Raw genomic sequence first — 26,725 nt, forward strand, 5'->3', positions numbered from 1 at the left:
ATGAATATCTCATAGAATTGTTGCTTCAATACATGAGATACTGGATCTGGCAGAAGAGCTTTGTAAACTATAAAGTACAATAGAAATATTAGTTACTGTTAAATAAATAAAGGATTATCTGTGTCACTCAGTAACCATACACTGATGCTTTCTGGTCCTACCTGTCCTTTGCTTCTAGCACCTACCTCTGGAGAGACCTCTTCAAGACGCTACAAAATGTATCCTGCCCCCAGGGCCAGCTTCATGGGCATATGACCTGTGCAATCTCATAGGTTCCCATGCTCAGAGGCCCAGGGCTTAGTTTAATGCTCTAGCTGTCCTCTTAATATTCTTAATAATTTTTGAAGAAGGGGCTTGTGTTTTCATTTTGGACTGGGCCTTACAGATTAGGGAACCAGTGATGGCTGCCATTTCTTTCTAACTTAGAATAAAATCCCTGATTTTAAATTCCTTGAAATTTGCTTCATTCCTAATCTTTTGCTTTGAGGATCTCCATGGAGCAAATAGTTATAAATTAATATTTCTGGTTAAAATACTTTATATATATGAACTATTTTAAAGTATATAATATATAATAGTTTCTAGGTAAAGCAGAATGCAAAATAGTGACTTGGTGATTGGGATTACTACTATTTTCCCTCTAAATGATCTTGATTCTGAATTTCTGAAGGAAATATTTCTTTATATCGGTAACAGAAGTGCCAAGCACACTGTGAATAGTCAAGAGAAGACAGTGGAATGTGTGAACTACATCATGTACATGACATCAATCTATTGTGAGAGGCGTTCTCTTTGGATGATAAAAACAATCTTATAGGGTGATGGTTTTATTTCATGTATTGGTTTTATTTCATTTATTGTGGCTTAAACTAAGGGTATTTGAATTTCAAAACGCCAGTTGGTGCAGCTTTCTTCACATTCTTTTACAGCAACCCATTGAAACCTTAGACTGTCTAGGAAAACAAATATAATTTATGTTTGTTTCCAATCATAATATAGACAAACCTGATATTCTTGTTAAGGGAAGTTAGGTTGTTTGACTTTGTTGGGTGTATTGTTTGGCAATAAAATGGTGCTCAAATACTTTTAAAGTACATATAATTTGTTTTCAATTATAAGTAAAGTTGGCTCACCTTAGATGGGCTTCAGCTATACCTTTGTAAGTGGTGGACATTTCTGCAGGGGGAGGTAAGTAGTGGCAATTTGGAATAGAAAGTTTGTCTTAGTTATCTATAGCTGCACAAAAACTTGCCAAAAATGTGTCAGTCTGGTTTTGTCTTTCACACTGTTTCTGAGGGTCAGGAATCTGGGAGCAGCTTAACTAACTTGTTCTGGCTCAGGGTCTTCCATGAAGTGGCAGTCGAACTGTTAGGTGGTCCACTGGGCTGCCCAACTGTCCATGAGACTGGCCACTGGCTTCCACCAGAGCAAGTCATCCAAGGGAAAGCAAGACAGGGCCAAATGACATCCATAATCTCTCTTCCAGAGTGGTATCTACCACTCCTCCTGCACTCTACTGGTTACACACCAACCCTGATACAGTGTGGGAGGGGACCATATTAGAGTGTGAGTATTGGAAGCCAGAAATCGCTGGAGACTATTTTAGAGGCTGGCTACCACAGGGTAGGTGGGTACTGGCATATTCCTGAGTTCCACTGAATCCTCTGCAAAAGAGGGGCAATTTCTAAAGTTTGTCTTCTCAGAAGCCCCACACAGCAATTTGAAGGCATGGAAGATCATACTCTGGTCAATTTCCAAGCCCTGTCAATGTATCTGTAGTAGATACTGAACTGGGGGTGACAAGCTTGAAGGAACAAGCATCTACATAAATGAGACCATGTGAAGTGGCCCTACTTACTACACTCTTATTGCCATGTTAAGTGGCACCAGATTGAGGGTACAGGTTGTCTTAGAGAAAGATAAGCAGAAAACATTATGGTATGACGGATCACCAAGCAGTGGGGAGTGCATTCCAGACTCTATACTGTGAATTTAGGGTTTCGTGCCAGTTTGCAAAGCTTCCTGAAGGTAGCGGGGAAGGCTTGGTGGAGAACTGAATAAAGAGATGACATGGAGAGGTGAAAGGGCCTGAGGGGAGGGTGGAAGCCCTGAGAAACGCAGGAAAGGGCAAGAGGCTGGTTCAGCAGCCTCACAGGCTGGGGTGAGGCTGGCTTCTACTTTCAGGGAAAGGCATAAAGGCTCCCACTCACCTTTTACATCAGGAAGATGAGGAAAAAAGAGTTATCAGTAGAGGAGAAGCCAAAGGTGTGGGCATTTATCAGACACCCACCTTATGCAATGCACTTTCCGTGGGTTTCGATTAACTCCCCACATGACTGGGAGAGGAGAGTGTGGTATTCTCTTCTTTACAGAAGCAAGTCTTGAACCCAGGATCATTTGCATCCAAATCACACACTATTTTCACAAAACATCATTGCTGTTGGGTGCCTCAGCTGGAACCTGTGAAAAACAGACGGGACTCCCTGGTGACTCAGAATGAGAGGAGGGAAGGAGGACACTGTGTAGTCAGCATATGGCCATGGGTAAACTTCCTCCTTTCTGTTCACAGTCCTAGGAGGCAGACTTTGACCCTCATAAAGGCACAGCTGTCCACAATCTTTGCCCCGCCTCTAGTTCTCCAGACAAACCCAGCATAGACCAGATTCAGGGTGTGCTGTGGAAGCCAGGGAGAGGTGCTCCTGTTTCAAAATGGTAGTGCTTGCTCTATGTTACTTTAAGTTTAAAAAGTGATTCCTCTTTTGGAGATGAGAGTGGCAGTTTAAAGAAGAGAGAATAATTATGTAGGCAAGAATGTGAAAGGAAGGACCAAATCACAGTGTGGAAAATAAAACCAGAGTGACATTTGCTGCTTAGAGAGTGTAGTGTAGACAGCATGGACAGATAGGCTCAAATTCAGGCTCCACCTTGAAGTGGATTTGTGACTTAAAACAACAAATGTAAGCTCCAGGTCTTACCTGTGAAATGGGGTTGATGATGCCCACCTCTCTAGAACACTGTGTTAAAGGAGGTAACTTTAAATACTGCTATAGGTAGTATGTAGTAGGTGCTATATAAGTTGTAGTTATAAGTTGTAGTTCCTTTTTTTTTTTTGAGACGGAGTCTCACTCTTGTTGCCCAGGCTGGAGTGCAATGGCATGACCTCTGCTGACCGCAACCTCCACCTCCCGACCTCCCGTGTTCAAGTGATTCTCCTGCCTCAGCCTTCCGAGTAGCTGGGATTACAGGCGCCTGCCACCATGCCCGTCTATTTTTTTTTTATTTTTAGTAGAGACCGGGTTTCAACATGTTGGCCAGGCTGGTCTCGAACTCCTGACCTCAAGTGATCCGCCTGCCTCGGAAGATTAATTTAAAATATTATCTTCTGCTTAGAGTGATGGCAAGCTGGAGGAATTGGGGTAATGATGGTGTGTGGGATGGTGTGGGGGAGTGGATGTGGGACAAAATAAAGCTCGGGCAGAAGATGGGATGTCCTTACGGATCTGAAGATGCTTTGTAAAGAATGTGCCATGCACATTATCAGTGGGACCCACCTCATGCCATCAGTGTGTTTGTGGCAGAAGAAGGGAGGATGGAACACAAGGTTCCTAAAACCCAGCCAAATGCTTGTTCCTGCACCATATCATCTTGGGAATGTGGATGCCACATCTCTCTTTTGACATTTCATGGTTATTTAAAGTTTAGCTGTAGCACAGCGTGCATATGTCTAATGCCTGGTGGGAGAAAGTGAATTAATTAAAGTCCCCTCATGCTGTTATTAATCAGCTTCTCTACAATTTTTATAGGAAGGCCAAGTCATCAAAGAGAAACCAAGACTTTCCTCCGTGGAAAGCTTGCATGGGGAAAGGAGAGAGACTCAATCCTCAGGAGAAAAGTTGAGGAGGTAGAGCTTTGGGGGACAGGGCCATCTGAGCCTGAGAACTGTAAGAAGCTTGCCTCTGGAGGGACCAGGAACATCTTATGGGGTGAGGGAATGCTGGTGGGGAAGATTCAGTCAACCAAAAGGAATCTTGCCTAGCTAGGCTTTCACTATATATGTGGAATGAAAGAGCCTTAAAAAAATAGAAGATAGATAAATAGATAGAAAAGATGATGAAGAAAACAAAATTGTTGGGGAAGATTGGAAATTAGTCTCAAAACTACTTTGTAGTTATGTCTCTGTATTTTAGAACTTTTGGCTTAAACTAAAAGGTAGCAAAAATATATAGTTTATGCTCTAATGTAGATTTAATTTTTATCAACAAAAAATTTGTATATGACATTACAGAAGATGGGTGCAGATAAACATTAACCATTTATTTATTAAACTTATCAACTATAATGTAGCAGAATATTTGCGATTACGATTAAAGTAAGGTACCTAAATCAACTGCTTTCAGCTTTGCAGTCACCATTCTAGTATCTAATTATGTAAGTCTGGTAAAGATAATTTCCTGCAAAATTCCCCCAGTTTAGAGCTATTCCTTACACTACCCATTGTGCAGACATTTTAAAGGAAAACAGCAAAGAGAAAGCTCAGTGCCAGGAGCGGTGGCTCATGCCTGTAATCCCAGAACTTTGAGAAGCCGAGGCGGGCAGATCACTTGAGATTAGGAGTCCGAGACCAGCCTGGCCAACATAGTGAAACCCCATCTCTACTAAAAATAAACACACACACACACACACACACACACACACAAATTAGCCATGCTTGGTGGCACGTGCTTGTAATCCCAGCTACTTGGGAGGCTAAGGCAGGAGAATTGCTTGAACCTGGGAGGTAGAGGTTGCAGTGAGCTGAGATCGCACCATTGCACTCCAGCCTGGACGACAGAGTGAAACTCCATCTCAAAAAAAAAAAAAAAGAAAAGAAAGCTCAGTGCTAACCAAGTGTAAAAGTGTGCATTTAAGTCCTCTAGTTTATGTCATTTGTATAGTATATTCTCTGGGACTATAATCTGTTTAAACAAAAACAGCAAGGAGGTACCTCCTCTTTCACCTTTGGAGCCCCGTGCTCCTTCTGTCTCTGTACGAGGGAGCTTCTTCCGTCTTCTCCCTTCCTTCTTGCCTATTAAACTCTCCACTCCTTAAAACCACTCCACGTGTGTCCGTGTCATTTTTTCTAATTTGACATGAGGACCAAGAACCCTGGTGTTCCTCCACTTATCAGAGCCTTATCATTTTGGTGTGTTGGCCGGGAAAGGAAATTCAATCATCAGACTGGTGTGGAAGCTCGGAATTTATCTTGGGACCTCAAGCGGAGAGGATCACCCAACTCACGGGTATTTGAGGATACAAACCCAGGGATGGGCTCGGCTTTAAAGGTCTTATCTGAGATTGCTTGATGGAACAGAGTTTCATCAAAGCCAATCCAAAAGGCCTATGTGGAAATAACCATTCTTGCTGCACTTCATGCAAATAATCAAGCCAAGTATAAGACTAAAGTTCATTCATAATTAGTTTTTACCAAAAATGAGGACTGGAGAGAAAAATTTGGCTCCAAAGCTTATCATGCATTTGTCATTAAATCCTAGTCTCATTAATTGTTTTTAAGCTTTTTTGCCTACATTTTAGATTAACCCTGCTTATTCCTGTGAATCAAGTGGTAATCTCCTGCAGCTTGGAAGAAAGAAAAAGGGATGGGTAATGTAAAAATCTGGACCAATATACTAGTTTTGGGCAATTATCCTGCAAATTCTGCTAGGTAATAAAAGTAAGTAGGGTACCCATAACCCGGAGGTTTCTTTGTTTGGGAAAATAAAACCAAGGCTTCATAAACCACCAACGGGAAATTCTGTATCTGGCAAATAAAACTTTACATGGAAATTATCTACTACACCACTCTTGTGGGAACTGCTATACTCATTCTACTATTTGCAATAGGGTTACACACAGTAGCTCCTTCTAACTGAAATATTAGACAAAGTTTCCACTGCTGTTGTATTTTGCTTATTATCTTTATAGCAGGGATAATAGTTATGGACAAAAAGGAAGCATGAAAGTTTTACTATCACTGAGTCTGCTAGGACTTCTTTTTGGGTCTAGTGATGCACTTTTAAATGAAACCTGCTGCTTTTGGATTAACATCTCTAGTATAGTAAAGGAAAATCTAAGCAGACCCTTAGAAACTGGGTCCACACAACATGGTGATTCCCACAGCCTTCTTGCCCTTGGCCCATGTGTTCCTGGCAACATGACCACCCCCACATATCCCCACATGTGTAGAACATCATGGTGCCCTGCATTTGCATATTAAAAGGCTAGGGTGGGAGGGCCAGCTCTTTCCAGGGCCACGTGAATGACATGCCTGGTCAAACCAATCCCCTGAGCCCTATGCAAATGAGACACCACCTCCTCCAGCCTCTGCATATTATACCTGGCTGGTGTCCACCACACTTGCCACCTCCTTTCTTGGCTTTGAAGCCCCCCACCCTCTGTCTGTACTGGGGAGCTTCTTCCGTTTTCTCCCTTCCCTCTTGCCTATTAAACCCTCTGCTCCTTAAAACCAAAATGAAAACAAAACAAAAACAAACAAAAACCATAACAATGAAAAACTAGGGAATTAACCTCTTGGTTTACTCGTTGTAAACAAACCATCAGATAATCTAAACCACAAGAAGCTTTGTCTCTCTGGCAGGTTTATTTATTCACCCTCCCTTGCCAGAGCAATGTGATTTTAATGGTGTCCAGATGTCTTGGAGGTATTTGCTTGTTTCACTGTACCTTACACTCAGGTTAACCTTACACTCAGGTTAAAGAAAAGGCCTGATGGTTCCTTTTTTATTATTTAAAGCCAAAGCTGATGATTCCATAAGTGAAAAACACTTGCAAAATATATAGTAAGAAAATGAACGGATGTTACATTTAGATTCCAGAAGAATTTTAGAAACATTTTGGAGGTGGGGAAAGTGGAGAAAAGAATGTGTATTTATTCACAGGATTTATGTGACTTACCTACAAGAAGTTGTAAATATTTCCCTTCAAAACAAGAACGTATGCCTACTATATCCCTCTGTGATTTATAAGTGAGAGGTTTGAAGGGGAGAGACTCACATGGCATGGGAGTCTTCCTGGGGCTCATGATGGGGAGGGCATCAATCATCAAATCAGATGAAAATTCCTGAAGGCATTGACCTTTAGTGAATTCTAGGTCTGGTATCAATGGCTGCCTCTTCCTTGAGTTGCTGGAGTCCAGTGGCTGCAATCCTGGGATGCACAGTGTTCTCTCTGGTCCCACTGAAGTGCTTCTCTGAAGAAGACAAGATGAAGTGGTTCCCAAGAATGAACCCTAGCTGACGGGACTCTTGCATTTCAAGCATGGTAGACAGATATAGTTTGTCATTCCCTCGAAGACACTCCTTCGTCTGAGAGACTAGGTTTTTCCAGCTTCCCTGTGGCTAGGTATGATTTTGATCTTGTGACTACATTCTGGCCAATGAGATGTAAACAGAAATGTTTCGCAGCTTCTCACACCTTTTCTAAGAGAAAACCATGTCCTTTTTCTTTCCCCACTTTGTGGACTGGAACATGGACCACTCCAGTGATGGCAAAGAGGGAAGAGGGAGGCTGAGTCTAGACCCTTGAGGACTTTTTGAGACTGCCGTAACAGCAGTTGTGGACTTTTTGCACCTACTGATTTCATTTAGGTAAGATAGAAATGCATGTCTATCTTGTTTAGGCCACTGTTATTTTGAGTTTTCTGGTCCTTGCAGCTAAACTAGGTAAACAGCAGGATTTCATTTTTGTTTGTTTGTTTTGTTTAGGCCAAGATCTTTAATACACCAGTGACAATACAGAGATACTGACACATGATAGGCACATGGGAGAGTACGGAGTTTGGTCATAGCCCTGTTCCTGGGATTCTAAAGCAGTTTCCTGATCCATGTCAGTGGGTCTCCTGGGGTCATGCACAAGTTTCTTTTAGGGCCAGGCTGCTCCTGTTAGCAGTAAAAAAAAAAAAAAAAAAAAAAAAGTAATAAAAGGTAACATGTCAGCAATTCCTTAAATATATTTTATTTGAAGCCAGTTAAGAGAGCTGGTAGAATTCATAATAAGTTCTGCCCTTTAGGATAGTTATTTCTGAGAAGAGAAGAAGAAAGTTGAGAATTAAACATATTCCAAGTAGATATCCTTCAAAGAGGTTAGGGAATGCAGGAAAAAACTACAAGACTGTCTCATAAGCAAATAATTGTTATTCAAAATTTATAAAAAGAGAAGACAGCAAGAGTGTATACCCTACTATTCAGATAAAACAAACTCAACAAAGATTGTTGCAAATATGGCAAAACCCCAGCTCACTACAACTTTTGCTTTTTCTTGTGTCCTAGAACTTCTTTTATGCCAATGATAGTAAGAATGGTTCTGCATTAGTTCCTCCCCTGAGCTGTTTGCTTGTCATTGGGAACTCTCAGCCACAGTTCACATCTCATCCTTAACTAGGACCCTCCTTTATCCTTTGCTTCATTTAGCACAGGGGGTGGCAAACTATGGCCCATTGGCCTGACCACAGTCTGTGGGATAAGAATGGTATTTATATTTTTTAAATGGTTCAAATAGTTTAAAAAAGAATAACATTTTGTGACACAAAAATTACATGAAGCTAACATTTCAGAGTCTATAAAGTTTTATTTGAACACAGCCTTGCCTGTTCATTTACACATTATCTATGGCTGTCTTCACACTCCAGTGACAAAGTTAAATAGTTGCAACATAACCTGCAAGACCTGAAAAGCCTAAAATAGTTGTTATTGGAGCTTTACAGAGAAAGTTTGCCAACCTCGGATCTAGTATGATGTGACATCTTAGTTTTGGAATTCAGAAGTTGAATTCTGGAATTTGAGAGCTGAAAGACTATTTAGAATGCCTCTTGTCAACATCCCTGACACATACCTGGCTAAAGTCAGCAGTCTTATTTTTTGTACAGCTGTTCTATTCTTAGAAGTATTTACTTAAAAGGGAATCCTCTGATGTTCATTTATTTGTCCTAGTTTTACTCTCAGCATGGCCAGGGGTTGGCAAATAATAGGTGCTTTAAACTATTTCATTATTTGCCGAGCACAGTGGCTCACACCTGTAGTCCCAGCACTTTGAAAGGCCAAGGTGGGAGAATTGCTTAAGGCCAGGAGTTCAAGACTAGCTTGGGCAACACAGGGAGACCCCATCTCTACAAGAAAATAAAAAAATTAGCCAGGTGTGGTGGTGCTTGCCTGTAGTCCTAGCTACTTGAGAGGCAAAGGTAGGAGGATCGCTGAAACCCAGGAGGTCAAGGCTGCAGTGAGCTGTGATCGTACTACTGTACTCCAGCCTGGGTGACAAAGCAAGACCCTGTCTCAAAAAACTAAAAAAAGGGCCGGGCACAGTGGTTCACACCTGTAATCCCAGCACTTTGGGAGGCCAAGGTGGGCAGATCACGAGGTCAGGAGATTGAGACCATCCTGGCTAACAAGGTGAAACCCCGTCTCTACTAAAAATACAAAAAAAAAAAAAAAATTAGCCAGGTGTGGTGGCGGGCGCCTGTAGTCCCAGCTACTCAAGAGGCTGAGGCAGGAGAATGGCGTGAACCCGGGAGGCGGAGCTTGCAGTGAGCTGAGATCGCACCACTGCACTCCAGCCTGGGTGACAGAGTGAGACTCCATCTCAAAAAAAAAAAAAAATTAATACTAACTTAGCACTTACTACATGATACAATTAGTCTAAGAACTTTCCAAGTAACGCACAGAAGACTATGAGGTAGAAGAACATTTTACAGGGAAGGATGCTGAGTCACAGAGAGGTTAATTAAATTTTCCAAGCACACGCATCTTGTAAGAGGCAGAGCTGTGAGTAAAACTCAGTCTGGCTCTGGAGTCCAGGTTCTCTGCTGCTCTATTTACCAAAGAGTTAACGAATCAACATTTGATTGTTGCATTGTATGTGTCAGTTTTTCAAATATGTGGAGATGCCTACCAAATTCCTAAAAAAAGGATTTACAGTTCCTCCAAAAGCTCAAGCCATATAATGCTGCAATATGAGAAGCAAAGGAGAATAGTCTCGCTACACTTTCTGTTTTCTCTAATTGTTCTCATTTCTACGTACCCCCAGGATAGTGTGTCCGGAATTGGTGGGTTCTTGGTCTCACTGACTTCAAGAATGAAGCAGCAGACCCTCGCGGTGAGTGTTACAGCTCTTAAGGTGGCGCGTCTGGAGTTTGTTCCTTCTGATGTTGGGATGTGTTCGGAGTTTCTTCCTTCCGATAGGTTCGTGGTCTCGCTGGCTCAGGAGTGAAGCTGCAGACCTGCACAGTGAGTGTTACAGCTCGTAAAGGCAGTGTGGACTCAGAGTGAGCAGCAGAAAGATTTATTGCAAAGAGCGAAAGAACAAAGCTTCCACAACGTGGAAGGAGACCCGAGCAGGTTGCCACTGTTGGCTCTGGCAGCCTGCTTTTATTCTCTTATCTGGCCCCACCCACATCCTGCTGATTGGTAGAGCTGAGTGGTCTGTTTTGACGGGGCACTGATTGGTGCGTTTACAATCCCTGAGCTACACACAAAGGTTCTCCACATCTCCACTAGATTAGTTAGATACAGAGTGTCAACACAAAGGTTCTCCAAGTCCCCACCAGAATAGCTAGATACAGTGTCCATTGGTGCATTCACAAACCCTGAGCTAGACACAGGGTGCTGATTGGTGTGTTTACAAACCTTGAGCTAGATACAGAGTGCCGATTGGTGTATTTACAATCCCTGAACTAGACATAAAGGTTCTCCAAGGCCCCACCAGAGTAGCTAGATACAGAGTGTCCATTGGTGCATTCACAAACCCTGAGCTAGACACAGGGTACTGATTGGTGTATTTACAATCCCTGAGCTGGACATAAAGGTTCTCCACGTCCCCACCAGACTCAGGAGCCCAGCTAGCTTCACCCAGTGGATCCCGCACAGGGGCTGCAGGTGGAGCTGCCTGCCAGTCCCGCGCCGTGCACCCGCACTCCTCAGCCCTTGGGTGGTCGATGGTACTGGGCACCGTGGAGCAGGGGGCGGCGCTCATCGGGGAGGCTTGGGCCGCACAGGAGCCCACGGAGGGGGTGGGAGGCTCAGGCATGGCGGGCTGCAGGTCCCGAGCCCTGCCCCGCGGGAAGGCAGCTAAGGCCCAGTGAGAAATCGAGCACAGCGCCGGTGGGCTAGCACTGCTGGGGGACCCAGTACACCCTCCGCAGCCGCTGGCCCGGGTGCTAAGCCCCTCATTGCCCGGGGCCGGCAGGGCCGGCCGGCTGCTCCGAGTGCGGGGCCGCCAAGCCCCCGCCCACCCGGAACTCCAGCTGGCCCGCAAGCGCCGCGCGCAGCCCCAGTTCTCGCTCGCACCTCTCCCTCCACACCTCCCTGTAAGCTGAGGGAGCCGGCTCTGGCCTTGGCCAGCCCAGAAAGGAGCTCCCACAGTGCAGCGGTGGGCTGAAAGGCTCCTCAAGTGCCGCCGAAGTGGGAGCCCAGGCAGAGGAGGCGCCGAGAGCGAGCGAGGGCTGTGAGGACTGCCAGCATGCTGTCACCTCTCAATAGTAAGTGGTTTGAAAACCATTTAGTATAAAAAAAGGTAGAAGAATCTAGGAATATTTAACCTGGAGAAGACAACTCTTGTTAGGAAAATGGCTGGAGCAATTCTAGGCTTTCCATGATATTCATAAAATCCAGAGCAAAAAAGAGCATTTCCCCAGTGCCTACCTCTTAAGAACAAAGAAACTTATTTCCTCAAAATTTCCAGGAAAGTTTTGGTGTTAGTCAGGGTCTTTCAAGAAGCAGATGTTAAGATGGACTGATATGTGCTCGGATTTTACTAGGGAAAATGAATGTGTAAATGGAAATAGGCAGGGAGCTGGGAAGGCTGCAAGAGCGTCAGGCACTGATGGAAATTTGACTTCAATTAAAGGAAAGGGAGAGAAAGGCTGAATGGAAGTGCCTTATACTGTGCAGTCGAAGCAAATCTTAGGGGAATCCTTCACCCCAAATCAGCTGACAAAGGAGTTGTGTCTCCCAGAAATTAGTCTGTCTTAGTATTCCTTAGGATTCACAAACTTGGGGATGGATTCCAAAGTGCAGCAGCTGGGGCCCTTGGTCAATTATGCTGCCATAGAAGGAGGTGTTCTGGGTGCATTCTCGTGACTGCTACTTCCCTCCTCACATATCATTGGTCTATTATTAAATCAGTCCTTGTCTCAGGGGATTAATGACCTCATTGGCTGAGGCCTGAATTCTTGAGCCAATCACCCTGGCAAGGGGGCTGGAATTTCCCATAGGCCCATTAAGTCTACCGTCTGGGCCAGTTCCCCTGAAGCATGTGGGTTGTGGGGAGGAGGGACTGATGTCTAAATAAAAAATCTGGATATCTTTAGGAAGGGAAAAGGGAAGTCTCATCTATGATACTGAAATTTGAATCCCTATCTATCTGAGGGCAAAGTCTGTGTTTATTTATCTGCAACACGACACCTCTTAAAATCTATGGTGGCTACAGCTTTTAAAAGTTGTGGTTTTGGGAGCAGGAGGATGGGGTCAAATTCTAAGCCACTGAAAATCATCCTGTTATCTATGCCATATGTGTTGTCAAGCCTGGTTTTAAAGGCTTCATAAATTGTCGATGAGCTGGCATGTGCAGTAGAAATATAACCGTCATAATAGCTAATAATTTTAGAGCAATAATGATGTGTCTGATACTGTATTTTATATCCATTCTCACACTTACTGCCCATGGTACCTATTAGGTAAGCATCCTTACTAGTTGCAGATTATCTAGGAGGACACTGAAGTCTTAGGGGGTTAAGGAACTTCCCTGAGAACACAGTTAAGAAGGTAACTGGCTGATTGTCTGATTGCAAAGTTGTAACAGCTCCTGTCCCTCCTCACAATTCTTACTCTATTGCTTCTCCAGCTTGTTTCAACAATGCTTTTAAACAATAAGTTTGCTTTTCAGGAGCCATCCTCTTCCAGGTGAGAGTGGGAGAGCTTTATGTTCTCTCAGGCACTGTATTAGTGGCACTCTACCAACATGGACTTGCGATGGCCATTGAAGGCTCTTGAGACTGGCACAATGCCAACGGGAAGGGCAGGTTGCCCTCAATGTCCAGGAATTGTAGGTAGCCGAATGCAGTGCAGTGCTTTGGAATTACAGCACTTGGCTGACCTTGTAAAGGGAACTGTTTTCCTTATCCATTTTGGTTGCTTAGCTATGTGTTAGTACACACCAAGATCATGTGGAGCTGGCACTTCAGGAACCGAAAGAAAGACAGACAAGGACCAAAATAACAAGGGCCATGCAGAGAATTCCACTGGTCATCTCAGTGACAACTCATATGATTACAGTAATCTTTACTGTGGGTGTGCCCTGCTTTAGGGAACATATGTTAACAACAGATAAATGAAGGAGTGATTATTCACTTTAAAAAGGCATAATGAATTTACAGAAGGATTCACTGGAAGAGTCTTTTAAATATCAATGAAATGCAAGTAAAATGCAATTTATTATACACAATATCATGTAATATGTTTTCAAGAGTACAGTCATTCGCTTAAGGGCTGTTTACATAATTATATTTTGAAGAAATATAATTCAGATAGCTTCCACAAGATCAAATTTCAATATATTTTCATATGTCTATACATCAAGATATATTCATTAGGGCCCTACTATGTCCAAGGCACTATAATATATTGACTCAGTAAGTCTAGGGTGGGTCCCAGATTCTGCCTTCCTAACAAGTCCCCAGACCACACTTTGAGTAGCGAGGGCTTCTAGAGATTCAGGCCCTCAGCTTCCACGGCTACTGATGGTCACTGGGTGTTGTAGTCTGTGCAGCTGGAGTGAATCCCTATTACCGTAATTGTTCCAGTCTCTAAGACCTGAGTGAGAGCACCTGGTTGGCAGCCCAGGCAACACACCTGCATTTTATTCCTTGGAGAGTAGAAGCTTGCTATCTGCTCTCTTCCACTTCTGTAGTGGAAGGTAGGCCCTGCTTCCCACCATGACTCACAATAGAAAAAATCCCTAAACAAGTGCAGATGCTGAGCACCTAAAAAGATGATAAATGTCCACTGTATGAACTATGCGAATTTATAAGTAAAAACTTCATTTAGTTATGTAGCTCACCTTTGCATGATCCATTGTGCAGATGTGGAAGTCCCAGGAGCCTGGTCAGCCACATGATTCTAGCCTTGGACTCTTCCCCCTCCAATCTCAAATGGAAGAAATGGCTCTCCTTTGTCACATGCCCTTTCTTATCTGGCATGCAAAATGCTCCACATTCCAATTTTCATTTGCTTTATTTATTTTCCATTTAACTGCAATTTTTTCTTGTGTCAGGAAGTTTTTTCTCTGGATTTAGTTTGTGAGAGATGATGAACTCCCCAGGTATTTAGTTCGTCCACATGTTAGGATTTACATGGCAAGTTCTCCAATATTAAAAAATAAAGGTAAATCTTATGCTGCAGTTAAGAAGAATGAGAAATGTCAAAGTTTACAACTGTTTGTTCCCCTTTTAGGTTCACTATCCCCATCTAAACTGTAAGCTGACTTTTATTAAAATGTAACATTTACCTTCCCAAAGTGAATTTGTCTTCCTACAATAAGAATAGGAAAATATCACAATTTACTGCAAAAAAAATAGCAAATACAGAAAAAACCTAAGTAATTTTTAATAAAAGCCATAATTTTAAAATAATGGCTTTCTTAAATATACAATACTCTAACAGAGGCCAAAAAATTGGCGTGAGAATTCAAATAAAATCTAATATCCTATGAGAAGAAGATATTGGACAAAGATGCTTGTCAAAACACTGCAATATAGACTTTGATTTCCACATATGGTTATTCATTACCAGTCACTGAAGGGCAGGAATCATAAACAGACATTTCTTGCCTGGGAAGTGAAGACAGTAGGTTTAGATTTTGTTAAGTTAGACAGAAAAAAGGGTACTCAGGACAATCAGTCACTTGGTTGAATTTCTCCACTTTTTAATCAGGTGTAGATATAGCCCATCAATAAAAGGGTCCAACTGCTGGAGTGGACATGAATTGTGGGAGGCTGGATACACTGTCCTAGATGAGGCATGATGCCACAGGGTAGGCAGAGAAGCCTTTCTGTCTTTTCTTCCCTAGACAAACAGGAAATGTTTAGCTCACCTAATTTAAAACTAACTATGGGTAACTTCAACATTTACGTCATAAATACAGCAAATTTGAAACGCTTTGGACTCGAGGTCCCAGAACCTGATTTTAATTTTGGTTCTGGGCCAGGCGTGGTGGCTCACACCTGTAATCCTAGAACTTTGGGAGGCTGAGGCAGGTGGATCGCTTGAGCTCAGGAGTTCAAGACCAGCCTGGGCAACATGGTGAAACCCCATCTCTGCAAAAAATACAAAAATTAGCCAGGCATGGTGATGCCTGTAGTCCCAGCAACTTGGGAGGCTGAGGTGGGAGGATGGCTTGAGCCGGGGAGGCGGAGGTTGCAGTGAGCCATGATCATGCCACTGCACTTACAACCTGGTCAACAGAGCCAGATCCTATCTCAAAAAATAAAAATGAAACAAAATAAAATAAATTTTAGTTCTGACATCCTTTCTTCATCTGAAAAGGAGAGGGTCAGAGTAAATGATTATAATGATTTTTCCTCTAAGATTGTGTGAGTCTAATGACTAAAATGATTTATATCTACAATGTACTCTGTTACGAGAGACACAGGATTAGGACAGGACTTGAACTGGAGATGGAAAACTTTAAGATGTCAGAAATACTTGGAGAAACATGGGAAATATGGGAAGATAGGTAGGTAATAAGAGGAACCTTAGTCAAAAATATCTTCTTGTTGCTTCTCCCATTCCTTGGGGCTGTGGAATGAGGGACATATTTTGCCACAATCATTAGCTGATTCAATGTTGTTTGCAGCTCTAATATCTGTTTCTTGAGAAGCTTTCTTCTGAATGAGACAGTCACAGCAGCAACTCGCCACAAGGAGAAATGATTTTCTGGTTATTGGTGGAGGTAGCCAAAGCACCATCATACCACGGGCAAGATAAAATCAAGTCTAAGATTGCAGATTCTCCATCCTTGATTTTTAAGATTCTCCTCTTAAATAAAGGACATGCAATCACCATACATGGACCTATGAAATGTGATTCAGAACCAGGGAAGATGTAAGAATCAGGAAGTAAACATTAGCCACTGCCGTGAAGCATCTAAATGAAGGTGTCTGCTTTCTGGTTTTCTACGTCATATTTTTCAATGTGTTGAAAAAAGAAAAAGGGGAGTCTGGCTTTCAAGAAAATAATTGTCTTAAAATTCTCTGCTAGGTGAGAGTTACATGGATCTGGATGGATTTACCTATTGTTTTTCTTTTGTGGCTTGAACCATCCAGTATAGCAAGCAGAAAGGAATTTTATTATTCTGCTTTGACACTGAAAACAGTAGCTCAGCACAACACTTCCTACAGGCCCTCAGTGTGTCCAGGTCTTTCGTATACATTATTTAGCACTCACAAAAGCTCTGTGAGATTGGTGAAATGGCCCCCATTTTGATGTGAATATATTATAGCAACTCTGAGATGTATGTCAAGGTTCCCTAGGGATCCCACTCAGGTCTCCTCACTTTAAGTCAGATATATTTCGAGCCACTACTCAGCTTCTGGACTCATCTGGAAAGAGGCATGGCTGTGAAAAGAGAATGGACTTGGCTCAAGAGCAAGTCAAGAAACCAACCAGGTAAAGACTAAAAGCATTGAGGCTAGCCCAGCCCCAAGGCATCAGTGTATATTGGGACCATTAATTGTACAGTGTCTGCTGGGACAATGATGTGCACATCACAGCCTAGTGGGTTGAATAAATGAGTGAATGATACATGTATTTGCCTCTCTCTCTGGAAGGCAGACTAAATATATGGAAGTTTGTCCAAAAGAATGAATATTTCTAAACATAAATTGAAATGCTAATTTCAAATAGATCTCTTTGCCTTCCTTTCTGAAAATGAATTTTGATCTAACTAATTAGATTGTTCCTATAACTTAGGTAAATTTCTCAACCTTATTTCAAGTGTTAACTTTTGAGGACTGGAATATAATGATGAGTGACCACATGCCCTGATAAATCTTGAGCTTACCAACATAAAAAGGAAACTGCATAAGCTTGTGTAATTTATCAGAATTACCAAAAGAAAACTGGCACGCAAACCAACAATTTTCCATTAGCTTGAATTGTTTCCTAGATAGGAAAGTCAGTTAAGAACAAATCTTCATATTCTAATAAAGATTTTACTTCACATAGGTAGCTTTACATGTTATCAAGAAATGGCACTCCCTTTCTAATAGATTAAAGGCATCAAACAAAGGGTTTACAATTGAACAGATCCAGCGCTATCAGAATTTGCTATCTCAAGTGTAAAATATTTCAGACCATAGATAGGAGTCAGGGTAAAGATAAAAGTAGTATCTACAAATAGGTTAAAAAATTAAAAACTTGAAGGAAGTAAAGACCCAAAAAACTTTTAATTATAAATTATTGAAAACAAACACCAACCATGAAGGAATAAGGTTAAAAAAGTATGGCATATCAGTTCAGTGGATATATGATATTATGAATTATGATGCTGATGTCTCTCCATTTTTATACATGTTTCCATGTCATTCAATTTATGCATCATACTCTTATCTAGAAGAGGAAGAAGGACGTAATGAGAATCACAGATGCAGAGCTACATGTATTTGCATAGAAAAATGTCCAAAAGTATTGTTGACTAGAAAGGCCAAGTTGTAGGACATTATGTCCAATCGCATTTACATGTACATGTTCATAGAAAGAAGTCCCAAAGGCAAAATGTAAATCTTATCTTCAAGACAAGATTTTGTCTTCAGCAAAATATAAATAAATGGTGGCTATCTTCAGAGAATGGGAGTTCAAGTGATTTCTACTGTCTTCTTTGTGCTTTTCTGCACTATTTGAATTTTTATATGAAGCATATATCACATTTTGGAAGAAAGAAATAAAGCTAGACAGCATTAAAAAGAAGCAGAGTAATAATCATTAGCAGTAGTGGCAGCAGTTGGTTTGAAAAAGTAAAAACCTTTCTCAACAGAATATAACACATTTGTAAAGGCACTTCAATTTGGCGGCCTTGTGTTAAATTATTTTTTCTACCACTTGAATGGTGTGTATAAATATAGGCTCTGAATGGAATTCCACCAAGATATTAAGATAAAAAGCAGAATATCAAGATGAAATTTCAGCCAAACATCTGAAACCTTAGTCTAAATAATACCAAATGTTTATCTGTTTTCTATCATGTACGAAAAGTACATAAATAATGAAGTTTTCATTTGTCATGCAGACATTGTTAGAATTATCGAGCTACAGCCCAGAGGGAAGGGAATGAGGTAAGGGCATTTTATTTTGCTCCTGTTTTTTTGGAGACATTTGTAAGCAAAAGAAGTAACAGGGTCAGTAACATCTCAAACACAAAGGAAGTTTCAATGCACAGGACATCATCAGATGTATGTTTCAGACATAGTGACAAAATTCAAACAGCACTTCAGTGTTAGAAATAGAAGATTATGCAATGCTCAAATCCCAGTTTGATGCTCAAGAGATACAAGGATATAGGGAAAAAACCAAACTGTTGCTTCCTGCTCTCTACTCTGTACTCTCGCAGTCAGTCAACACTTCTGACACCAGGTGTGTGGGTGTTTTTCTAACATACCAACCGAAACAAGTCTGCAAGGAATTCTCCTGTGGGCACTGGCTGGGTATGTTCTAATTCAATCCAATTATGACACTATCTACCTAGAGATAGCATCAGATACCACAGGATGATGGCTCCGTCCCACAGGATTACCCCCCTCTTCAGATGCCAGTCACGAGCAAGTTGTGACCTGTGCTTCTGACCCATGGCACCTCCTTTGGTTTGATTAATTTGCTAGAGCAGCTCACAGAACTAAGAAAAATGCTTTACTTATGTTTACTGGTTTATTGATATAGAGTATAATATAGGACACAGGTGAACAGCCAGATGGAAGAGATGCGTGGGGTAAGGTTTGGGGGAAGAGGTGGGAGCTTCCATGCCTTCCCCATGCGCACCACTTTTGGGGAACCTCCATGTGTTCAGCTATTTGGAAGCTCTCTGAACCCTGTCCTTTGGGGTTTTTATGAAGACTTTATATGTAGACATGATTGATTACCATCATTGGCCATTGCAGATCCACTCAACCTTCAGCACCTTTCTCCTCCCCAAAGGTTGGGGAGTGGGCTGAAAGTCCTAACCCTCTCATTGTGTTTTGGTCTTTTCAGTGAGCAGGCCCATCCTGAAGCTACCCAGGGGCTGGCAGCTACTGGTCATCTCATTAGCATACAGTGACACTATTGTCACTCTGGAGACCCCAGAGGTTCTAGGAGTTGTGTGTCAGGAAGCCGGGAGGAAGATCAAAGATATATATCTTATTAGAAACCACAGTATCTCAAGAGGTTTAAGATTTAAATGGTTATCTTTCACTTTATCTATTCAGAAATTTGGTCTGCAAGAGTTTAATGTTATGAAGATTAGCAGACAACTAGAGAGAACTAGATTTTGGATTAAGCAGGAACAATTCTCCTCCCTGACGATTTATTATTCTCTGCCTTGAATAAGCACTGGCATTAGAAAGCTAAACCACAGAACACATACAGAATATTAGTATTCAGTAAATAATCATGATTGCAGTCACCAAGTGCAGACAGTCTGCAGTGGGAGTGTTCCCGGTCTCCCTTAAAATACTGCAGCTGTTACATTAATGGGTGAGGATCCAGGGTAATATCAAGGAACAAAGATTGTTGAGTTTGATTAGTTCTAGTGGATGTCATCTTCAAAATGCAACTAATTTGATAATACCAGAGCATTTCTGAGGGAAGAAGGAAAACAAGGATAATGTTATGTAAATAGACATTATTATTTTCATCTCTTTGGATGAAACCATTGACATAAACCATTCTAGAAGCAAAATGAAGCAAGGAAGTGAGAAATGAGTGAAGCAGCCCTTTCTGTCTGTAAATAATTGCATGGTGGGCTGACAGCTCTGGGCCAGAGGCTGTAGAGTGGGCCCAAAGCAGGCTGGCTTCCCCCTAGTAATTGTCATAGTAGCTAGTATTTATGGCATGTTTAATATATTCCAGGCCCTTTCCTAGCTGTTTCACATGGATTATGTAATTTAATCTTCACTGCCATCCTGCAGAGTAAGTACTATTATCACTGTCATTTTAGAGATATGAAAATTGAAGCTTGGGAAAGTTAGGCAACCTCTCAAGGTCACACAGCAAGGAGTGGAGCTGGCATTTGGACTCAGGCCTACGGCCTCCTGAACCACTACATTCTATTGTTTCTAAAAGCTTGCTAGGTAAGAAGGGCCTTATTATTTATAATCCACCAGGGGCTTCATCCTCTAGTTTCAAATCGAGCCGCTTTTTTTCTAATTTGATGCCTTAGAAATAGTCACTGTCAAGCCAAAACCATTTTTATGCTGTTGTGTTTGAAATACTCTCCTTCCACCTGTCTCCTTTCCCACCTCCCCTAGTTCTTAAAGCTGGTCTACAGAAGAATTAAATATCTACCTAATTTGAAAACAAGAGGGAAGGATGGCCCTGGAAATGCTTAGAACTAAAATTTGGGTTTTGAACCTACTGGCAGTATTCTTGCCTTACTCAGTCTAGTGACTTGAAGATGGCCAGTGGACATTAAATGCTCCTGGAGACTTGAATCACTATTAAAGCCCAACTCATTCTTGGTTCAAATTCTTTTATAAAATAAGAACAAAGTTTACGCAGGTAGTAAATAAGTGGTAATGCATATTCAGCACTTAAGTCAGGCTTGATTATCTCCACTAACCTAGAGAAAGGTTAATATGACAGTGTGCATCCAATTTTCCTGCTCCCATTGAGGGAAATAAGGTGGTTTCATCTAGACATTTGAGCCTCAACTCTTTCTACTTTTTAGTAAATAATTTGTTTGTTCTCATTCTTTGGAAGATGAATTCTTTTTGAAAACATTGACCTCTTTTATCGCTTTTGGTTGTCTATTGTCTTTGTCCATTGTCTGTTGCTGTACAGAATACATGAGACTAGGTAATTGTTTTAAAAAAGAAATTCATGTCTTACAGTTCTGGATGCTGGGAAGTCCAAGGTCGAGGGTCTGCCTCTGGTTGCTTCTGGTGAGGGCATTGTGTTGTGTCATAACTGGCAGAAAGCATCACAGAGAGCCAAACTGGCTTTTATAACAGACCCGCCCTCTGATAACTAACCCAAGCCTATGATAACCCATTAATCCATTAACCCATTAATCCAGTAATCCATGAACGGATTAGTCCGTTCATGAGAGCAGAACCCTCATGACCCAATCACTTCTTAAAGGCCCCATTTATTAATATGGTTACACCGGGGATTGTGTTTCAGCTTGAATTTTGGAGGGGAAAAACATTCAAACCATAGTAAATGTCTAAATCAGGACATTACATTTTTCATTAATGGTAACTATTACCATCAGAATTACTGAAATTTATTTGTAGAGAAAATTTCAGATGTCCTCAAGATATCCTCAAGGTGGTCACAATTCTGTTAATAAATTGTTAATCAAAGTGCTAGATCACTGAGATTTTAGTTAAGAAATCATTCTAAAAGTTCTGCTACTAAATCTGATATAATCATTTTTCAGAGAGAATACAAATTTAAAAGTATAGTGTTGAGCAATGGAACTCATAACATTCATGTCTGAGTGCTAGGTTAGACCTAGAAGATGCTGAAAAATCTATAGTTTGAGTGGATAGGCACAATGGTGCTTCTTCTTATTAAAATAGAAAAAGTGACTAAAACATCTTTTTCCAATTGGAGAGGTCTTGTTTCCTTTATCGTATTCAGCTTCCATAATGAAATTTGTATTCCTGCTTTAGTTTTTGTATCTTGTCCAGATTTTTACTCAAAATATTAGTCAAGTCATGTATTTTCACTGTTTCTCACTATTTAATTAGGTCCAAAATCTAACCATTTTATTAAGTACAGATGAATTACCAGTATGTCTTCATGAACGACTCATGGGAGATAATGAGCAAGGGGAGATTTCTATTAGGAAGAAGAAAGAATTGAACTAGTGAGCTGGATCTATATGTCTCCTGCTAAATTTAAAGGCTGCCTGGTTCTTTTTGCTTGTTAAAAGTCAATTAAGCAACAGGTTTTTATTGAGCATAAAATATTCTGGGCAAGGTAATGTGCTAGATATATTGCAACATAGTGGGAAGGGTAACACCCTAAGTTTAAGAATTTAAGTCAGGAGATGAGAAATATGTACATAAAAGTATTATTAAGAATATAAGGTAATTCAAAGCAGATGGAGAATAAGAAGAAAAGAATATAAGGTAAATGTGAAATATTAGTATGAGCAGTAAGTGCTGAAAGAATTCAGAGACTAAGAGTTTGCTTCTGGGTAATCTGGAGAGACTTCATGGAGGAGGCAGGATCCAATATGTACTGGGAAGGATGGTGTGGTGGCTGAATTAGTTGCCTAACCAGCATCTATTCACTATTCTTTTCATACTTTAGAAACCATCCCACATACAGCACACTTGTTTCAGGGAAAGCAAACTCCCTCTTAAGCTCCAAGGGAGAATCCTAATTAGTTTAATGCCAAGCCAGTGATAGTAACATCTCTTCCCTCCCCTCCCTCATGATTCATTCAGAGAACTAGGCTTATGCCAATCAGTAAATGGTAGTTCCTTAGCAATTGGCATTGATCTAGGAATGGGCACAGGAGTGCAGCACACTTGTCTCAGGAAAAGCAAACTCCATCCAAGTTTGGGTCCAAGCAGTCTAAGAGGAAAGACGTTTATTTCATAATTGGGCATCAGATTGGCACTCTCTCCCGCTGGACATGAAAAAGACATCATCAGTTGCCCCAGTTTCTTCTGGTGACCATGTTAAGAGATGGCATGAAGACAAAGCTGATACCTGCAGGAAGGCTGAGGCTGGAGAACAGGGGAGATGCAGATCTGGAGCCCGTTCCTGTGGTGCCTGAAGTTTGATCTGCCTCCAGATCGCCTATTGTGTGAAACAATATATTCTCTCAATGCTCTAGCCAGTGAGAGGAAGGCTTTCTGTAACTTTCAGCCAAAATCATCCTGTCTTCAATAGTAGAGTGGACATAAGCCAGTTGCCCTCTTGGCATTTCTTTCCCTTTTTTCTTGGCAACAGAACCCTGGTTTTATTTTGGAGATCCCTCCTCCACCATTTTGCCGTGTGGTTTGAACACGAGAGATGTTCTTTCAGCTCCAGGTGGCAGTTCTCTGGATGCAGTGATTGATTCAGACATGGGCACAGGAGAAACAAGGAAAATTTGCTGAGGCTTCTGAAAAGAAGTTTTTGCTCTTTTGCATGGGAGCTGCCAGATACATGGTTCTCTATTCTCTTGGATGGCCCATGAGCAACGGGGACCTGTGTTAGTTTCCTAACACTTCTGTAAGAAATCACCACAAACTGGCTGTCTGCAAACAACAGACATTTATTCTCTCATAGTTCTCGGGGCTGGAAGTCCAAAATCAAGGAGCTGACAGGTGATGTGCCTTCTGAGGTGCCTCTGAGGCTTTAGGGAAGAACTCTCTTCCTTCCATCTTTCTAGCTTCTGGTGGTTGATGGCAATCCTTGGTGTTCCCTGGCTTGTGGCTGCCTCAGTCAAATATCCGCCACTGTCCTCACCTGGCCTTCTCCCTCTGTGTCTCTAAATCCATATTCCTTTCTTCCTGTAAGAACACCAGTCACTGGACTAGGACCCATCCTAATTCAATATGACTTCATCTTAATGCAATTACACTGCCAAGATCCTATTTCCAAATAAGGTCACATACTCAGGTCCCAGATGGACAGGAATCTGGGGGGAACACGATTCAACTGAGCACAGGGTGTAGAACTCTTGCAGCCATTTCTGCTATTCTGAAGGAAACCAGCCTGAGAATGAAATCAACACACAGAGCCAAGATCATCTCAAAATAAATGACATCATGAACTTCTGAATCAAACTGTACCAGAATGTGTTTTACTTTGGACTTTTAGTTTACTTGAGCCAAGAAATTTTTTTGTTTAATCCACTTTGTGTTGGGTTTTCTTTTGCTAGTTACAAAAATATTTTAATGAATAAAAGTGGATATGAATTTGGTGACAGGAGGAAAAGCTCTTGCTGAACAATAGAAAATGGCATGAGAAAAAAGAGGATAAAATAAAAGGAGTGTTGGAGAAAAGGTTTGGCTAGAGGAGAGTATTCATTAGTGGAGCAGGGGACATAAAGGTGGATAGTTTAGCTAGTGTAAGTTTTTGGAGGTCTGTAAATGTCAAGTTAAATAATTTGAACTTTTTCTATAGAGCAGATGGTGTCTATAAGACAATTTTTGAACAAGGAAGTTGAATCAATTAATGTGCCACTGAAGTGCAGGCTATTTTGGAAGGGGACAGATTAGGAGAAGAAGTATTCATTGCAAGAGGCTGGAATCAGATTAAAATGTGTTGCTCTGATGTTTCCCAATTCAATCAAGCATCCAGCCATAGATCGCAATTTCTGGACTGGGATTTAGTCCATGCCTATTCCTCTGAACTCATTCCGTCCCACTTTCCCACCCTGATCTTCTTCCTGTCCCCAGAAGAGACCACAATGATTCTACATTTGGGCCTTTGCATTGGCTGTTTCCCCGGCCTGAAATGCTTTTTCTTCTTGATCTTTGTATGTCTGGCTCCTTCTTGTCATTCAATTCTCAGGTCAGCTGTTAAGCTCATCAGAGAGGACTTTCCTGATCGGTCAGTCTAGGGTAGCCACCTGTCCCACTCTGTCAAACTGCCCTACTTTGATTCTTTGCAGCATTAGCACCACCTGCTATTTTATTATTTATTTATTTATTTATTAATTTTTTAGTTCTTCCTCTTCCCTAACTACAAAGTAACCTTCAGAAGAGTAAGGAACTTGGCAGTCTTTTCATTGCTGTATCCTTAGAACCTAGTAGGAGCTCAGTAATTACATCTTGTATAAATGATTAAGTAATATATTTAGCTATGAAGTTTTAAAATTGCTGAAATATTGAATAAATACATAAATTTTAGAAGAGTGGCAAAATTAAATGATTTTACCAACTGAGAGATAAATAAAATATTTTAAATATAAATTTTACTCAAAAAGCAGGCAGGCGTGGAAGAACTAAAGTATGTAAGTATTTTTCTCAATGTTCCAAAGAAACAAGGATAATTTTTAAAATATCACTCTTGTCTCTTTAGGCTGTTTCCACCAGAAATGCCTTGGGCATAAAGAAAAGCCCTGGGGAGCTTTGAGGGAATGTATTTAAGCCTTTCTGTTTCCATTTTTCCCCAGTGGCAGTTTCATTTCAAGGCCAGTGTTCTATAACTAGCTCTAGGTTTCTAGAGCAATCTACGTCTCTGAAATGATTTGGAGTAAGACACATTCTCTGTTTCATTGTATCTACGATGGAACCCCTCCTCCCTCCCATTTCTTCTCTAGTAAGTAGAAACTTGTGTGTTATTTGCCTCCACGAAAGGGGTTTTGACCTTAGCATGAAGCTATCCTACCATTAATCATTATCTTCTTTTCCTTGAAATACGCCATGGGGCATTTACCAGCCCATTATGAAAAATTTTTGTCACATAGAATGAAGCCCAAACAAGCCTTAGCAAAGTAATAAAGGGGAGCATTCTATGATGCAGAGAACTTCCTAAGGCTGCCTTTCTTTATTAGTCTCCCAGGCTGCAATTACTTATAATATACCAGTGCGACTTTTTCTGAGATTATAATGAATGAGCTTGTGTATATTACTGATTTGCCCCTTTAAGCTGAATTGGCTGGTAAATTATTTGAAGTTGCTTATCCAGGCCATGCGGAAAAATCCTAGAGTGTTGACTTGAAGGAATGGGCCAGCCTGGGTGAATTGGGTACTAAATTCAAATGATAAATATAATAATAGCTCAAAAGAGATACACATGATACACATCTGAATTCACTGCCAATCAAGTTTGGGAATGAAATTCTAAAGGCTCCATGATTTTGGTTTGCTAAAACGTTTGTAGTGAATACTATTTGAAATTACTGGTATGTTGGCTGGGATTTAGAAATCTTTAAGTCACGCAGAAGTTTTTGTTTTTCTCCCTCCCTCCCTCCTTCCCTTCCTCCTTCCTCTTAATAGTTTCATAACTTATAATGGCATTTAATCAGGGATGTCTTTTGAATAAATACCCTTAAGGAAGGCCTCTTTAAAAGTAAGAACTTCAAGGGAATTAATGGAGTTATATAATAATGAAATACATTTTATAACTATTTGCATAGTTTAAAATGCTTGACCAGTACCATGCATTTTCAAATTAAATAATCTTTTCTTTTTCTTTTTCCTGGAGAATATGTAGTTCTGTCATAACTACTGTAATTTGTAAAAGTTGTAAAGAACCATTTTAAATAGGCTAAGATGTATATTGGAAAAGTTAATGTACCACAAACTAAATATGTGTTAGTTTATCGTGAGATGTGTGTGTATTTTAGAAATCTCAGCAAAATTTTTGCATTTAATTGAGCAGTCACATTGGAAAGCTATTAATTTATTTCAGCAATGTTGCGTTTTCCAAAATATTTTTGGGCTGTGTCTTTGTAATTAATTTAAGAACTTATAGCATGTTCTTTTGAATATTGTTAATGGCAGATTTTCTTCCATCAAAGACTGATTTGAATGTTG

The 26,725-nt window shown here is 40.9% G+C and overlaps 1 long non-coding RNA gene across 2 annotated transcripts; it reads right to left on the reverse strand.

Annotated features, from left to right (window-relative positions):
* Positions 1–822: 822 nt before the first annotated feature.
* Positions 823–21,202, reverse strand: LOC109029100 (uncharacterized). 2 transcript variants are annotated; one of them, XR_002008114.3, is made up of 5 exons: positions 21,123–21,202; positions 14,107–14,441; positions 10,072–10,270; positions 7,051–7,934; positions 823–2,460 (listed from the first exon to the last, which is right to left on the reverse strand). It is a non-coding gene; the product is annotated as an uncharacterized lncRNA (long non-coding RNA). The 2 variants fall into 2 exon arrangements; XR_010129363.1 differs by lacking the exons at positions 823–2,460; positions 21,123–21,202 and having other exon boundaries at positions 6,819–7,934; positions 14,107–14,400.
* Between the last annotated feature and the right edge of the window lie 5,523 nt (positions 21,203–26,725).

This window comes from Gorilla gorilla, chromosome 10, assembly GCF_029281585.2.
Source record: "Gorilla gorilla gorilla isolate KB3781 chromosome 10, NHGRI_mGorGor1-v2.1_pri, whole genome shotgun sequence".
NCBI classification, from domain to species: domain Eukaryota; kingdom Metazoa; phylum Chordata; class Mammalia; order Primates; family Hominidae; genus Gorilla; species Gorilla gorilla.